The sequence below is a fragment of the Lepisosteus platostomus genome, chromosome 21 (genome assembly GCF_059453375.1).
Source record: "Lepisosteus platostomus isolate fLepPlt1 chromosome 21, fLepPlt1.hap1, whole genome shotgun sequence".
NCBI classification, from domain to species: Eukaryota; Metazoa; Chordata; class Actinopteri; order Semionotiformes; family Lepisosteidae; genus Lepisosteus; species Lepisosteus platostomus.
This window is the reverse complement of record NC_142631.1, coordinates 853,432-871,601: the sequence shown is the minus strand read 5'-3', so window position 1 is coordinate 871,601 and position 18,170 is coordinate 853,432. Positions and strand designations below refer to the sequence as shown.

The 18,170-nt window shown below is 44.4% G+C and overlaps 1 long non-coding RNA gene across 1 annotated transcript; it reads right to left on the bottom strand.

Annotated features, from left to right (window-relative positions):
* Positions 1–14,284: 14,284 nt before the first annotated feature.
* On the bottom strand, positions 14,285–16,324 carry LOC148643802 (uncharacterized). The gene is made up of 2 exons (XR_015928828.1): positions 15,207–16,324; positions 14,285–14,652 (listed from the first exon to the last, which is right to left on the bottom strand). It is a non-coding gene; the product is annotated as an uncharacterized LOC148643802 (long non-coding RNA).
* Between the last annotated feature and the right edge of the window lie 1,846 nt (positions 16,325–18,170).

Here is an 18,170-nt window from a genome sequence, read left to right as displayed (position 1 = left end):
GTGCACCCCAGCTCACACCAGTTTAAGAAGCGCTCCATTCCCCGGCTCTGTCTTCTCTCCCCTTCAGAAGCTCTTGAGAATGTAAATGAAGCAATCCAGCCCTTTTGTGAAGATGCAGATTGGACTTAACAGCCATGTCAGGAAGGCGTTTTCGGTGATCTCTTTCTTTCCGATAGGAGCTAAAACGTTTCTGAGGGCTGAAAATCTCTCTTTTTTCCAGTCCGCTCCCCGGTGTTGGTAAACATTTAAATCCTCATCCCCCAAGCCTATCCGATTCCTTAAAAGGCCGGAGCAGAGGCTCACACGCAGTAAGACAAGATATTATTCTCGCACAGAGCCAACTCGCAGACACACGCCAAGGAACAAATCATTTCATTTCGGAAAACATTTTTTAAAATCAAAAGGGGGCCTTATTTTCAATGTCCTTGTGTTCGCATTACAGCCTGGATCACAGTGCAGTGTGATGTTAAGAGAATTGAACCCTTTTTCCTCCGGATTTTATTTGAAAATGTTTAATCTGAGCCAGGTGAAACACTCGGTCCATGCCTCCTCGATTAATAGCATAAGGAGAACCGCGACAATTTAGAATCGAAGAAATAATCACAAGGAACAAAACCAGTCCAATGATGGTGCAAAAAAAAGCCCAGAGAAAGTTTCTATTGCCTGTTGTGTTTAGCCAGAGCAGTATACTTTCGCAGTTCTATTCCAAACTCGTGTTGTTACCTCATGCTCGGTTCCCTGTTCCACATACTATTCAAGCCTAAAACTCAACTTCTGAAATTCTGGACACACCGTGGAATCAAAGAACCGGAGTGACACGTGCGATCAAGAGTATTTTCTCCTTCTGTTAGCCCCTCTGTATTTTCAGCATTGTCATGATGAGGGGTATACCGTATGTACAGGGTAATTCTGTGGCAATAAATAAATTGCTTCTAAAAAAAAAATCTGATTTGCCGAATGTGTCCATCTCACACTAATTCTACTTTTTTTTTCTCCCTTTGCTAAATAAAGCGCATGAGCCAAATTTATATTTGGAGCTCACACCGCTTCTGAAAAGGAAGTAAGAACAGAAGAGGTGGATTCGATTGGACAATAATCTCCAGTATTTGCTATCCCTAGTGCGCCAGCACGCTACTGTCCCATTAAACAGAATTGGCTCTTACAGTAAAAACAATTCAGCAGCAGAGTAATTGCGCATTTGGAAGTCATTAAACTCCCAACACTGACTCACTCCGTGTAGCCAAAAAGCCAATAGCCTTGTGAAACAAAGTGCTTTCCGATGTGACAACTGATTGCCTTTCGAGGCAGTTGTTGGTTGATTTCATAATTGGTATAATTTTTCACAAGTGCCCGAACGTCAATCGAAGATGGGCTCAGGAATTCGTGCCCTAATGCAGTGCCCTTCGGTTCAACCTCAGATCAATAATGTATTAAAACCGAGTGCTTATTAAAATAATAGAGCCTGTTGCCTGATGGGCTTTGGAAGAGAGCATCCAGCAGAGGAGGCCGAAGCAGACAGGAGGTGGTTTGATGGCGCTGTTGCTGTTGCCCGTTCAGTAATAATCCCCAGGTATCCGAGTGGCGAACGGTCCGGGCTTCCGTTCGAAGTGTGAAAACTCCGAACACAGGCCCACAGGCAGGAGCCGAAACGGAAGCTTCACAGACGCCATGAGACAGCAGCTCTTGGGAGGAATTCAGCAGTTCTGGAAAGAGAGCGCATGTCAGGGATAGCGGAAAGGCAGAGTCTTCCCGCATTGCTCTTTTTTTCGGGATTGGACAAAACAGATAAACAGTGTGAAGTAATGAACAGGGCCAGATTTTGGTGTTTGTAGGCCCCAGGCACTTTCACTCCTATTAACTATTATATATATAATATACCTGTATAACTATTCTAATGCAAAACCACGTGATTGATGGATTGAGTCGAACGACCATCACTTCGAGACCTCCAGTTTCTAGAACAGCCGCTGGAGAGCGTATGATTATTGATTTGGAGCACCGCGAGTTGATCAGAAGCATGTTGTTTCAGCTCGTTTTTCATTAGTCACTAGTGTTTCCCTCCTTTGTAGGCGCTAAAAATTCCGTAGGCCCTAGTGCCTAATGGGCAATCCGGCACTGGTCATGGAAGAGAATCAGTGGGCACTGTGAGCATGAATTCCCTCTGGTATGACTAGACACAGGAATGCAGGCGTGCGTCCGCACCTCAGTGATGGTGCAGGAGAGAGACCCACAGAACACACAGCCTTTCCAGCGGATGTACAGTAATACCAATCCAGAAACCGTTAACCTGTAGTCCACTCTCTGTGGCAAACTTTGAAATGTGATACTAGAATTATTAAGGATCACCAAGGGGAAAAAAAAAGTTTAAATTCGATCATTATTCAATGATTTATTTCAGGGGGTCTCAGAGAAGAGCCCTACTGCGGCTGTTTAGAAAGAAAGTCTTTACCAACAGTTTTCCGCAAGGTGCCTTTTTTCATTGTAAACCAGTACTGAATTATTTTTTGTATTCATTCAAAGCCATTGGCACCACATGAAAACTTCCTTTCTTTTTCAGTCATTTATCTGTACATTGTTGTAGTACGGTACGTATGTTCTCTTCCCTGTCATTCAGCCAGGCTGTGTCTATGTCATACGAGCAACACCCCCTCCCGTGTTTAACAACCTGAAACACCCCGTTTATGTAACATTGGTGGGAGAGAAATAAATTATGTGTCACCCCAATTATAGAGTGAGGATAGGCTGTTCTGTCTAGACAGAGAAAGATCTACTTTAACACTCTGATTGTGCAGTTAAGTGAAATATTCCCCAATTTATTTAGAGCTTCATCTCAATGCATCATAGAAACGGCTGGCGTTCCAAAATGTTAATAATATGGAAAGCGCCTTCTACATGGGAGATACTCTACAGGATGAAATGCTGCCACTGTGTATCAGTAATTCAAGATTTGCTAATTACTTTTAGTTGCTAAGATGTCAAGAAATGTGTCTGCTTGCATATTCTGAGGTGGCACGGGGTTTAATTAAATTACGCAAGCCATTCTAACGTGGTGATATGCATTCAGTCGTAATGCAGAAACCCTGTTTGCTTGTGCTCAAGCACAGCAGTCTTCACTGAGAGGGCCTTTCGGCTCCTTCTTGCTGGGTGAAACGTGAGGTGTCTGCTGCGCATTCACGACTTGCACTGTGGAAATTAATAAGGGCCGCACTCCATAATAACGCATTTCATCATGGAAGCATTGCGAGCTGTCTGGAGTGGTGCTGGTGAGGGGGTGATCAATAAAATTAATAATGTATGTTTCACACAGGGCTTCACAAAATCTGCACTGAGCTTTATTTGAAGTTCCAGTGAAGCCTACAAAAATCCCAGCCCTTCCACTGTGTCCTCTCCCGCTGACTGTCTGAGGAAATACAGTTATTCTGCTTTTTCTTTGCCTACCGTACTGTACATATTCATGACACTGGAGAAAAACTCTGCTAGGAGTGAAGTTTAGCCTTTCGGCACACCTCAGCGCTAACTGCCATGACTCTCTCAGCCTGCAAAAGGACAATCAGAGCTTAAAAAACGCCACTCTTTTTTTCTTTAACATGTGAATCAACAATTTGGATATTGTTAAAATGTCTGTTAGGCACGTCTTAGCTTAAAACTGAGGTGGAGATGCAGTAACTCCCTTCTGACATGCATTTCAGGATCAATAAGTCTCACAGCCAGGAGTCCCTCCATGATTTCAAGAAGTGGGCAGTTTTCAGATGGTCCTGCCATCAGAGAGTTGTTTCAGCAGCATTGCATTCAAACAAAGATGTAAATCTGATGAGCAGTTTCCTTCTCTCCACATTCACTACACTTTGATGTCGCCCATTTCTCTTTGACAGTCAACTTTGTTTTTGATCTAGGTTTGATTTTTTCCGACAGATCTGATACATGTTATTAAAGTGATACATTCCCTCTGAAACGCGTTCAAAATCTCTGAGACTTTGTCGTCTCCGGAATGGGGAGCAGGGTATCACTTTCCCGCATTTTTCCGCATCAGGCATGAAATCTCCCTCTTGGAATCATTTGAGAAGCACTTCACAAACTAAAATTAGTTTCTAAAGTTCTTTTTTTAAACCTTCTGACAGGCAGGTTATTTTTCAAAATCGTGGCAGAGGGCGAAAAAGAAGCCTATAGGAAAGAGGAGAAAAATGTTCCCTTATTTTTACAACAAAGGGATGGGAATTTAATTCTGTAAAGGAGCATAACAGAACTGCAAAAAAGCCGACAACAGTTTAAATCAAGGCCAAATAGAAAGGCTGGTTTGAAGTGCAAAACTAAAATAATACAATACCTGTTACATCTCTGTGACAAGTAATGAGATCAGATCCCATCTCTACAGCATAAATGACAGAGTTCCAAAAGAGGATTTCGACCAGACCTGTAACAATTCATCTGATTTCCCCTGCTAACATGTCACGCCGTGTTCAGGCACAGAACCCAGCTAACTGCTTAAAAAGCAATATTAAAGCACAGAAGACTGATAATAGCTAATAGCTGCACGATAATAAAACTGTGAAGTCATTACATAAAGTGTATAATGCTAGGTATTTTTGTTTTGTCTTTTTTTTAATTGCTTTCCCAGAAAATGGTAATATATCTAAAAAACAAATCCATCAATTTTAAGTATCCATAAGCAGCACCAACAACAAAGTTTTCTCACGATATAATGGAGCTCAGAGGAGATCACAATTCCCAAAATTGTTGAATATTGTACAGACCATCACCATTCCTTGCTGTTTGGAAGTCAAAATATGAAACTCTTGGTGGTCATTATGAGTTTTATGTAAATCCACCCTTTAGCTAAATGCACCTTGCAGTGCCTTTACTGCGGTGCTTGGTGTGTTTATGACCGTTCGCATATCGATACTATGCACTCTGCAATACTACAGACATTCACGCTTGGAATGCACTATAGAGAGGACTGCAATCAACAGCCTCTATTATTATTATTATTATTGTTGTTGTGGTCATCACTAGCCTTGTGCTGGTTGGGATTATCATGAAGAAGAGTAGCAGGCGTAGCCCCTGCCGTACAGCATGTGAGGAGGTTGTGGCCGGTTCCCTCCTGCTGTTCCCTGCAGGGAACCATCGCCAATACACACTGACGGTGAGGGCAGGAGCAGCCGATCTAAACCTTTCTGAAAACCGAGAACAGAGAAATTTCCGATCCTAGTGGTCTTCCGTGCATCCATTTCCATTCAGCACAGAAAGAACCGGACGCTACTTTAGCATTTTCTTTCCTTTGTTTTCAATATCTTTTCACCCCCAGAGCATCTTGAGGTTGTGTTTTCCAGCCGTCAGTGGACTCCAGGGCTATCGTCGTGTGTGTGTGTGTGTGTGCTGGGCAAGAGGAGGGGCTCTTTCCTCTCTATGACAGACCTACGAATTGAGCAGAGCTCTCCTGACAGCAGTGGGAAAAGGGAAGAAGTCACTGTGCAATTTTCCAAAAAGCAGCAGATCAGTGGAGATTCATTTCTTCATCAGAATTCGGCGGGAGGCCCATGCGATCTTAGCTTCAGCGTGTGACCAGTCCAGCGCACGTAACAGCACACTAACGCGGGCTTGACCAGTCGGATCCTGTCTCTGCCTCATTACCAGATGCAAATGAAACTGGTGTACTTGTTCAATATTTAGTAGCCATGCAAATGTCAGGCTTGCATGAGAAGGAATTAAACAGCACTGTCAGCGTATGTGAACCTGGGGCTTTCTCGGCTATTTCCCTTCATATTGAGTTACTGTCACAATTTATTTCACAGCAACGGGGTGACTAGTGTGAAAATTCTCAGTGATGCCTTTAAGGAAGGCTAGGGAAAGAAAATGATTGTTCTGAAGTGGCTCTTTATTTATAGAACGTTTTAGTTTAGCTAATCCCGGCGATCCCAGTCTCATAACACAGTGTCATCTGCACCCACCAGTGGACTCACAGAGCTGCAGCACTATAATTTAGGTCAGATGGCTTTTCTGGTTGAGAGAGCCCTGATGGTTTGGCAGTAAGCCATTCTCATCCGCAGATATCCCGAGCATGTATTAAGATTTATTTTCTTTTGTATTTAAAACAGACCCTAAACATGATTGTATTTGAAAATGATGACATTTGTCCTCTGAGGAATCTCTATAGAAATTGCAAAATGCTCTCTAATGTTTCCCCCATAAAGATACCAGCACTTACTTAGATACCGCAGTCATAACAATACCGTGCATGAGTCGGATTTGACAGTGATAGGCTGGGAAGCAGAGATAAAGGTTTATGCTTATTTTAATCAGTGAGAGGCTCTATTGGGACTTAATTAAACAGGCTGGACTAGGAAGTGCATTAGAAAAGGGGTTTCTATACACTCTCCTGAGCTCTCCTGGAAGTTTCTAGAAGGTTTTCTTTCATTTTATGCCTTGTTTTGTTTTATAAATCGTTTCTTGTGTCCAGTATGCGCCTGGCGCTGTTTCATTAACGCCCGTCTGTTTTGTGAGTTACATCACTGCGGTGCGGGGAGGGCGGAGGTGGGGGCTCATTAACACTGATAAGCCTTCGTCAGAGAAGATCGCCCACTGCAGCGTCTCTCTCCTCCTCGTCTGTTAATTAAGCTGATGAGTGGGCGGGCGCACTCGGGGAAGAGGGCTCCAAGTTCGCCCAAGGCTGCCAAACACCCTTGTTATGCTGTTAACTAAGTGCGCGAAGCTGTGCATGCACCTTTCCACAGGCGCGCAGGCACAGCTAGCGAACCGCGCCCCCGTGCTGCAGTGAGAGCAGCCCGGGGGTCTGTCGCCCCGGCCCCTGCCCACTCCCCGATCTGCCCCCAGACTCCACCGCGGCTCCCGCTGAAGCGCAATCGCAGGGCTTTGCTAAGGCTGGAGAAAAGAGGCGCCAGGGGGAGGGGGTTCGCACCGAATCCCGGCCACGTGGGCTTGCCTTCGCACTCCCGGCCAGTACTGGGTGTGCAGGTCTCGTCAAAGAGACTGCTCCCGGCCAGGTCCAGCTGGAGCGTGCCCTGGGCTGCGGCCTTCACGCACGCTCAGACGTGCAGACACACGTGTGCTCATCATGAAGAACATCCCAGTGGGAGCTACACGAGAAAGACTCAAGTATTACCCAGCTTCAGAACGTCTCACAACTAAGTCCCATTGAGTGAACCTCTTTGGGCAATTTAGAGTTAAAAGGTGCAAGCATGCTGCTGGCACCTCTCACATCACATGGAGCTGAGATTCCACTATGAGCACGGCTGAAAACCTTGGTTCCTCTCGGTGCCATTTTAGGTCACCCAAGTTGTTTGAGAGGGACCGGCTGCCCCTGAAGGCACACAGGTTCATCAGGGGCCCTGAGTGCAGCCTTCTGATCAATTACCAGCCCTCCACAGGAAGACACCGGGAAGACAGGAAGTGAGCATGGAGGTGTGGTCACACCACCCAATCAACAGCATCCTCCTGGAGCTCCCTCTGACAGGAAACCACACAGCCCAGAAACCCAAATGAGGCTCTGACCTCATGAACCCATTAGCCAACTCTCTTTCAGTGCATCAAATACAGACGATAATAGTTTCTTGCTTTAAATCAATCAACCAGCTACTGTAACTGCAGGCCAATCTTGACACTTTTGTTCTGCTGTCCAGCACTTTATACAAGTAGTAGAGCCTCAATTAATTTAATTGACCCTGTTGCTGAATGACAATTAAGCAATTAGGGAGACAAGTGGGAGAAAGAATGGCAGTGGACTGGAATGAAAGTGCCATCTGCACTCTACAGCAGGGGTGCTCCAACAGCAGGCCTTCCCGTTAATTCTAAAACACACATAGCAGAAGAACCAGTGTCTTAGTGATGTGACCGGGAACATCATGAATCAACGAACGACTCCATAACCCAGGAAGGCTGCAATCCAGCAATGGAGCAAATTGGAATATTCAATTCACCATGATTGGAGCTGTATAAGATGAAGGAAAATGGAATTTTGATCATAAGTGAGTTGATGAAGGTGTCACATTTCTGGAGTGCTCCAGGAGGGATAAGGGCACAGGAACTGGATCTCATGAGTCTTGATCAGGGAAGACTGCAATGATACCGGATTCAAGTATTCCAAAGGCACGGACAAAATCGACCCAGCTGACCTCTTCAGTACTAACAGTGAAAGCACCAGAGGGCACAAAAATGGAAGCTACAGGGAAGTCCATTTAAAACTGAGAACAGAAGACGCTTCTTCACACAAAAGCTTATGAGAGTCTGGAACAAGCTGCCCAGCCAAAATACTAGCTTCTTCCAAGAAACAGCTGGATGAGATCCCTGGATTAATAACCTACTAACAGCCAAACAAGCTAGATGGGATGTTTGTGTGGCTTTCTCTTGTTTTTGACTTTCTTATGCTCTTATAGAAAATTTCTACTTCTGCAGCTATGGTTCACAACAATGATGAGCTCTTGTAATGAACCAGACACTACTCTCTCTGTAAATAAAGGCTTGCTGGATTATTTGGGAGGCGTCAGTGCACAGTATGAGCTCTGGCCTTTTAAGATAAGTATATTTTGTTGATGAAATCAAACAACATGCTAAAAGATCTGAGCTAAATTGAACAAATTATTGGGAAAATGGAACTTTAAAAGTTTGTAATTGAAAGGCAGTTGGCAACCTCCAATAGCCTGGGAAATGATATTAACATTTTATTATTCTAAGGTGAGCGTTTTAAAACAGAATTTTAAATGTTACCCCGCTGTTCAAGATCATGAAAACCTTTAATTTTATGCAAATGAACAGCAAGGAGCAGAGAGCTTAATGTAAACGAATGCTTCTTTTGTACGGGTGACGAGGGAGAGGGGGAGAGGGGAAGAGGGAGAGAGAGATAGAAAGAGAGAGAGAGAGCCCAGAAAAAAAATTCCCCAGCATTCTTTAATTGCTGTCTGAAATTATGTAAATCCCTCTGCTAGGCAGAACGCAATTATCCTGCGCCGCTCACTGCCAGCTTTACTAATGTCTAACAAAATATCGGTGGGTGACATTTAGACGAGGTAATGCAAATGAGAATTAATTTTTCTTCCAAGACAAAGGGTAACTAAAAGATCACATCATTCCTACACAATAAAAGCAGAGAAAAGGAGAGTCCTTGTGGTGGAAAGCAAAGAAAATGGCAGAAAAAGAAATGAGTGAGAAAACTTAAAGGATAAGCCACAAATGCAACAGCCTTCAGCTGGAGCCAAGCCTGTGATGGTCTAAGAGCCACACTGATTTAGTGCGTAGAACAATCAGGTGTACATTCACTTCCCTGATGCGTATTCATCAACCTCTGATTCTGATGACTTTTGATATTATATACTGTATATAACTAGAACATTTGTCAGAGAAGTTCCATATTCATTTACCGGCTCATCTTTTGTCGCCTTTTAACATTTTGAATCTTCTTATGAGGAATATTGGACCTCTCCTCCGAATCAGATTGTCTCCAGCAGCTCCTGCTCCACAGCCACCGATCTCCTGCCTTCAGACCACAAATGTTCTACTCGAGACCAGGAGTACCAGCGAGGAACACTCTTTTTTATGGTCGCTGTATCACTGTCCAGACCTGAGCTTCACAACACAACACACAATTTCTGGGCTACGGTAACCTGGCCACCTTTACAGTCCATCTGTTCCTTCCTCAACTCTGACTAGGACACCAGAACCAGAGAACACAAGTCAAACCAGAGTAGAACACCTCCATTTCCATTGAACTCCTCTCTCAGCAGGCACGAGCTGTCCCTTTCTGCTCCTGACACACATGGCGAGGCTGATCTGACACAGTCTGCATGTCATCCAGCTGCATCTTGTGGCCTTCTCTGTCTCAAGGGAGGAATTAGCTGCAAATCCATGTCATTTCTTGCTACACTGCCATGAGTTCTTCTCGAATGGTGCTTCTGGAGTTGTTGAATCCTGGTCACGTCAGGGGCTACTGAAAGTTCTTCTAGGGTGTGGATTATTACTCTTAAACGCTTTTTCTAACACATGCACAAATACATCTTTGCTGAAGAAGTTGTACTGAGAGTTTTGATTATACATTCAACCTCCTTTCATAACTAAAAACAATCAGGGTGTCTTCCAGAAGCTTTGATAACTGTTCTGAGGCTTTGTGAAACTAGCAGGCAACTCAAAGGCCTTAGCTCCTCTACATTTACAGCACCTCTTTTCAACAGAGTTACTGGGCATGAAAACATTTGAACGTTGTGCTTTTACAAAGGTGTGATTATCTTTTACAATTATCCTGTAGCTGCATTCAGAATTCATTGTCATGCATATTCATCAGACTGTAACTCATAAATGCTGAAAACTCTTGATGCACGCCTGAATTTTCTTTACTAAATCAGCATTTCCCCATAGCTCCTCAAGAGCATAAACAAGTTGATGCTGCTCTCATTACAACGTGTGATAAAATACAGGTTTGAATCAGTTGTGTTTGATACTTATATTGGAGTAGATGCTGCACATTGCTGGTGTTCTAAGGGATTGTTTGGTTTTTTAAGAGGCTACATCAATAGAGGTGGAGGCTCCTGAGAGTCGCCCACATAAAACTCCTAGGTGTACATCTGTACAGGTGCCCCACTGTGTATGTGGGAGACGCACCCTGGACTGGGGGACTCCCACAGACACACCAGTGTTCAGAAGAAGACAACAGACACCTGGTGGGCAGAGTTGAGACAGGTAACATGTCTGGTTGAACCCTGTGTCAGCAGGCAACCAACAGGCAGAAGAAGAAGAAAACAAAACTGAAGTATTACCACACATACAAACTTTCAGTGAACCAAAGAGAAGACATTTTGTTGTCCGGGAATCCGAAGTGAAAGGGGGGATGAAGACAACAGGAATGAAATAGAATTTTAAAAAACCGTGAAGAACAAACTCCAGCTGCTTCAGAGTCAGCTTTAATCCAGACCCACAGCTGGAAGGCAGCACTGCCTTGCGGAGCTCAAGAAAGGTTTGTAAGAGCGCTCTTGCTAAGGAAGTGATGGAATACCCCAGCAGACCATCGTGCTGAACTTTCCTGCTGCTGCCACTTGGAGCTTAAACTCCAGAGTATGCAGATGAACAGATTTAAACGCAAGCTTTTACAGCACGAAAATGAAATTTTAATGCAGCCGTCTGCATGGGAAATCTCCCCGTCTGAAGCCTCTGCATTTTAACCAGACACTCTCAATCCATAAAATTTCAGGTGAGTGTCACCTCCGCGTGATTCATAACTACCGCAAAAGAGCTTAGTGTTACCGGTATGCACAAACTGTAATGGGGTCATCAATCATAATTCTTACTGAGGGTGCGATATCGTTCAGCAGTGAAATGCCACACTGGTGGCTGAGTATCAAGTGTGCAGTGGGCTCAGTGTGTGTGGATGAGTGCAGGGCTGATCGGCGATCCCCCGGTGGCGCCCTGTAAGTGAGCAACACAATTCAGTGGCTCGAGCGAGCAGACATGAGCCTCCGAAACAGAACATCGGAGAACTGCAGAGGCAGAGTGGGATTAAAGTCACAAAGTGACAGGCTACAAAACAAGTATCCTCGCAGATATAACAATGTCAGGACAAAAGAAAGGCCAAAAAATAAGGAGGATGATCCAACTTGTTTAGGAGCAAGTAGCTAATTGATCTGAGGCTGTGAAAGGAGTCTTGGTATCTAATTCAACAACACAGTTGGGCAGCTTGTTCCCCTCCCCGCAACTATGACCAGCAGCCATATCGCCCACAACTCACCACTGGCAGCCCACTGGAGCTCAGCAGGTGTGAGCCTGGTCAGTACCTGGAGGGGAGACTCCTGGGAAAGCTAAGGTTGCTGTTGGAAGAGGTGTTAGTGGGACCAGCAGGGGGCGCTCACCCTGCGGTCTGTGCGGTCTCCTGATAATCCCCATCTCTGAACTGGCCTCATCGCTCTGCTCTCCTCCCCACTGATAGCTGATGTGTGGTGAGCGTTCTGGCGCACTATGGCTGCCATCACATCATCCAGGTGGGGCTGCACACTGGTGGTGGTGGAGGGGAGTCCCCATTACCTGTAAAGCGCTTTGAGTGGAGTGTCCAGAAAAGTGCTATATAAGTGTAAGCAATTATGAACTCTTTGTGTGCCTCCCGTTCTCAGTTCTCCATGCACTTTCTCATAGTTCCTACCTGCAACCTCTTGCTTATATTTGGCTGTTCGTTCTGGAGGGACTTTGTCAGGGCCTTTGAGGATTCGGAATACTTGTGTCAGGTCCGCTCGTAATCTCCTCTGTTCAAGACTAAGCTCAAAGAAGGTTTCACAGGTCCAGTTCTTGTAACTCGTCAGTGCAGGATGCACTGTTCACTCTTTCTGGATTGATTCCAGCTTGTAATATGGTGACCAAAATGCCAAATACTTGTTTATACTGTTTGTGGTGGTGTGAAGTTGACATAAACAGCCATTTTCTTACACTTTCTCGTGTTGTACATAGGGAGTGGCAGTCTAGCCGTGGGAGAAGGGCAGTACAAGAATTCCAAAATAGGACTTACAGTGATAAGCTGTCTGTATAGTTACAGTGAGTGCAGTGTCAGAGAAAACATACTGACACTTCATTCAGAATAGTCTTACTGTCTGCTGTTTAGTTAAATTTGTTCTAGGTGGCTGCATTGGGTTTTTTTTTTTATTTGGGGCACTGCTGACTTGTAGTGGCAAAGTACACCCACAGGAGTACATACCTGCTCCCACATCTGAGACAAGTTTGTCCACTGATTTCCTAAATTCAATAAAATTGATTGCTAAAGTACACTTGACACTGGTCACTTATCGAACCCTGATTCATCCTCGCTAATGGCAGTTGAAGGTCTTGAGGCCGGTCAGAACACTGAAGACGCAGGTCTTGCTGACCAAAGGTCTCTCGGTCCCGGGAAAGAGGGCGAGAGGGCAGGTGAAGAGCCCCGCACAGCCGGGACTCTCAGAGACGCATAAATCACGAGCCATATTGCGCCTCACAGCGGAATAAAGCGCACAGTAAAAAATCCAAAATAAAATCAATAACCTAACCAGAAATACATAAAAAGGGATCGTGATTTTTCTCCTCTGGAGTCCTGTAAAATATTTAAACCTGTCTCAAGTATTGCTGAAATCCCAAACTACCAGAAAAGATTGCCTGCAATTTCCAAGGCCCATAAAATAAATAGATTTATTCCCCCTCCGATGTGTGAATTACATGAAAATGTACGGCGGCATAAAAAGTGAGGGCAAATTTGGGTTGTATTTACGGTACTGTGTGCGCACATATGTAAATGTGTAAATATATACAGTTCCTCTATAATTTGCAGCTTTTGGACCGAAGAGTTCTACTCTATTTTGCGTATTTATTTAAAAGCCCAACAGACAACCGGGTTGTACACACGCACAGAGCTCAAACAGCATGTCTTCAAGAGTCCTGTTCCGTCATGTAAGGCAAAGGACTGAGCACTGTCTTGCTTGGCAATATTTTTGGAGAACAGACAGAGCCTAAGAAAACGTTGTTTTTTTTCCCCAAGTCCTTTGTCTGTGTTAGTGCAGCCTCGCCAGTTAACTGAAAGGCACCAAGCTTGTTGCAGCAGTGATGTCGGGTCCAGATATTTAGCTCCATAGCGGTTTTTTTTTCCTGAGAACACACAGGAACAGCATCGAGTACCGCTGCCTCAGCCCCCTGAGGTGGACGCGTTTCTCTTGCAGAGACACGATTGATATTAAAATATGCGTTCTGTATCTCCCTGCTCCAAAAAATAAACACACACACACACACCCGCCGGATCTCCCTTATGTGTTTCTGATGCCTGAAGTTAGTCAGTCCTACTGCTGTTTGTCAGGAGGAAGCCTGGCCGAGCCTGGAGCTAAAGGCTGATCAAAGTGGAATACACTCAGCACTGACCCGGCGTTTAGCCTTTTCCAATAAACATTTCCAGAAAGGTCAGTAAATGCCTTGTGACAACACGCAGGCACAAGTCCCTCTCTCTGCTCCCCGGTGTCCTACCTCTTAGATCATGTCATCCGCGCGGCTTCTCAAAAAAATTTTACTTAATGAGGCCGTAAAACTACATCACAGCACAAGATGATTAAGGTACTACAGGATGCTGTGTCTGGACTCGTTTCTGTCAAAGCTCCGCTCCCACGGTTTGACATTTTTTTTCCCAGTGTGTGAATTTAGACGTGCGTCTTTCTTCTGTATCTCCACTACATCGGCTTGAAGTCGCGGACACTGATACTGCTTATTAGCGCAGTCTGGTTGTCTGGAGAGGAAGATAAGATTTAAATGAAAGGGATTTAAGCAACACGACAAACCAAGCGAAAAGATATTTCTGTTGTTATTTTACTCTGTGGAAACTCTGACGAATCCGCCCGCGATGTCACAGAGTCACAGAGATTACCTGCGCATCGGTAGTGGCTTCAGTTCTGTGTGTAAATGCGCAGGCACGACGGTGCTAAAAGACTTTAAAACACTTAAATGTCTGTGACATTTTTTCCTGCATTGAAATTCTGGAAATGTTCAAGAAACGGCATCAAACGTGCCTGGAAATAGGAGCGGTGTATCCCGTGCCGTTTCATGCTAATATCCGAGAAAACCTCCGCTCTGCAGGTCTCCTATTCATCAAACCCTGTTCGCCGATTTTTTGGTCCTTACTGAGTCGGAGCAGCTTGTCATCCTTTGTAAAAAGCCCTTGCGCTAAAAGAAAAGACAAGCAGATATAATGCGCAATTCATTAATGTCCCCCACAAAAAGTGAGATAGTGTAACGAGAGGCACCATTGTGCTGCTCCAGATATGAGTGTGTAATTAAACAAAAGCTGCTAATATTAACCTAATCTGCTGTGATGAGCACAATGCAATCCGCGGCGCTCTCTGTCCTACCGTTTCCATTTCAAATTGAATTCTTGCCGCATTTCGATTTCTGCTTCTGCCGGCTCTTCAAGCCTGGAACTGAGCGGGCAGGGGTGCGATCTTTCTTACACGAAATTATTGTAAATTAATTCCTTCATCGTTATGGTAAAGCTAAACGGTTAGTGCTACAATTACGATTTGGGGGTAATAACTTTTAAAAAAAAACATCCGAATGGAGTCTGAGGCGGTTTGAGTGCCGTCCGTGGCTTGCGTTCATATCATATGCTACACACGAAAAAATGGACATACACCTAATTCACTGGAGAAGCACTCAGCATTTCAAATGGATTGGTACCAAGGCTCTTCTATAGCGTAGGAGAAAGACAGTGGTCTCATTACCTAAAGTGATGTTACCCGTGTACGTCGCTCTGTAGCTCAGACTCAAAGTCACGCTACAACACGTGCTTCAAGTTGCAGTCCCGTCTTTCTCTTTTCTTCTAAACTGCGCATTTCTGAGCGCCGCACAGGTGGGCCTCTTTCACGCGTGGCTGCCCTTCTATCCCTGCGCGTTTTAGAGACACCTTTCAATCTGGACCACATTCAGAGCCGGGAAAGAGCGGATTGGTCTTCTTCTCCACTTATTTGGGTGAATTAAGTCATTAAAGTCTTGAGGTGAACTCAGAAAAGCAAAACTAGGAGGCTTTGCATCTCTGTCCGGGTGTGTATGTGCACCCATCAGCGATGCTCCTGCCACTCCGATGATCAATGGAAACTCAGCCCTCTGTTCTCTCAACACGGCTCCCCTGCCTTTGAAACCTCATCTCTCCGTCTCTACCTGTCAGGCCCTACATCTGATCTTTAAACGCCTTTAAACACATCTAACATGATCGGAATGATCACAGAAACGGAGGCGATAGCTGTTCTCAGTGACTTCTCAGGGCCGGGTGAGTGAAGGCAGTGTGGGTGGAGGGATCGGTTGGAAAGGTTCTAATTACAATTCCTCCTTGACACGGATCATGGTCATATTGTTCCGAACAACAGGCGTTGCCGGTGTCACTCGAGTCCCTAAATAGAGCCCGCTTGAGCGTTACTGCTGAAGCAGCAGCCAGTGCAAAATAATAAGGCGCATTTCGGTGTTGGCGTAGGCGTCAGCGCGCTGTCCTGGAGGAAAAAAGTTTTCCGGAGTGCAGTTGCTTGTTTGTGTGCCACCTTTTCCAAAAGGCACGACTTTCCTCCAGGGAAAGAAAGTGCCGGCTGGTATTTGCTCTTGCCCGGGAGGGACAGCAGTCCGGCCTCGGGCGGCCCGGCTCGGCTCCGGCCGCCACCGGGCTGTCACGTTGCCGGGTCCTGAGGTGGGGGGGGACCTCTCTTTGCCTCGCCTGCTCGGAGGTCGCTCCCGCTCCGCCTGCGCCGGCGTCAGGCCCCCTCCAGCTAACGCGAGCAGACAGATCATAATAACAGTAAGAGGCCTTTCCTGTCCTGTGTCATGCTTGGAAAGATTAGTTCCTCTTCACAAAACCGAGGTAATTTTCTTCCCTGAAATACATTTGTAGATGGCACAGCTCGGGTTAACCTCCACACGCGTCCTATCCTTTGCCGTGCACACTGCGTACACAAGCAGTCGATCATTCCTCCTCCAGCATAGACCACCGCGGTTTAATAAGATTTTTTTAATCACACACTCGTGTTATTCTCATTTGTGCAGTACATAGTTTATATATTTGAGTGGGTTTCCTTAGACTGTATATAATTTATTTATGGTGTTTTTATTACATATTTCCCTTCTGCTCTTCACACGCTGTGTACAGACAACAGCTCAAGAGACTAAAAGACAGAAAATGACCAGGGGCTAAAATCCTTGTGTTCTCCTCATTAAAAACCATGTCCAGAATTTAAAGGAAACATCTTACCTGTTTAGTAGGTCATGCGTATTTCCAATAGGAATACGGTTGCAATGCATAATGGCCGATTCGAGCACACAACGGGAAATTTCATTTTTCTTTTAATAATTGGACTTTAACTGTAAATCGTGACTCAACTCCAGTCTTTCGGAGGGCTCTTTGCAACCTATTATAAAATACAAGCCTATAATTCGCATTCTGAAGACGTAGCAATGCAGAAACGTACTTTGAAAACGCAGAAATGTGCTTTGCTAAGAATTTGCAGGCTTTTTTTTTTGTAAGATAGCATCTGGTCTTGTTGAAAACCAGTAAAACAAATCTGAACAGTAAAGCATGAGCAAATCACTTGTTTCAGTGCCAGTTTCATCTAATACAGTCAGTACAGAACTTATATCAATAAATAATAATTATCCAAATGGATTATGAATAATCATAATATCCCAGTTAAAACGAGCAATAAACAGTTGGCACAAACATTGTAGCAGTTGCAAATTGTAATGAAGATGCTCAGATGTACTTTTTTTGAAATAAGGATTCCTTCTGAAAAAAGCTTTTTAAACTGCCATAGGATTGGTCGTGTTTTAAGGTGCAGCTGTTCATGTTAAACAGTACAGTGGTTGATGTTTTAATGTTGATTATTGGCTTTTTTCAAAAACTCAGAGTACCAAGGAATACGTCTTTCTTGTTTTTGAGGATGTCAGTCTCCGTTTTAAATCCGGTATCATGTGAAAATCCTGGATAAGGAACATTCCATCAGACTGTGGAATAAATGTATCTCCCTGTCCAGATTAAATCAGCCCCTGTCAGTGGAGCCTGTGCTTGGCTCAGGTTAGATTTAAAGGAATATTTTTTTAACTAGATTTTTCCACCCAGAAGGTTGTGCATAGAGTAACAGGTTCCTTGAGATATGCAATGTGTTTGTGAAATGTGAAAAGAACATCTCAAAATTAAAATGATTGTTGTAAAATACAGTTTGGTCGAATTAAACTCACTTGTTCTCTAGTGAATTAAATGCCTGAATTCTGTAATGAGTGAGGAGAGATGAAAATTCCAAAGGCATTTAATGGGCAAGAGACACAGAGATAGATATTTTCACCAGACAGATGCACCAGTAAAACAGATCAAGCCATTTCTGATCTTTAGCAGTCCAGCACTCTGAGGGTAATAGTTTGCCTTCTGCCCCAAGCAGGAGTGGAGACCTGCCCACCCCATGACACAAGAGGGCAAACACGGACACACAGTTCCTCCAACACTCTGAAGTCTGAAGACCCTCAACAGGCTGAAGTGAAATTATATCAGTAGGGGTTCAAATCCAATTACAATTTTAAATATTTGAATGTAACTTAGATCTGATGCACATATACGAATGTCACAAGTTCACCATTGTGGGTTAATATACATGTGGGAAATTTGTAACAGATCAAAAATATTTTTGGAACTGTTTTTTTTTTTTAATTTACAG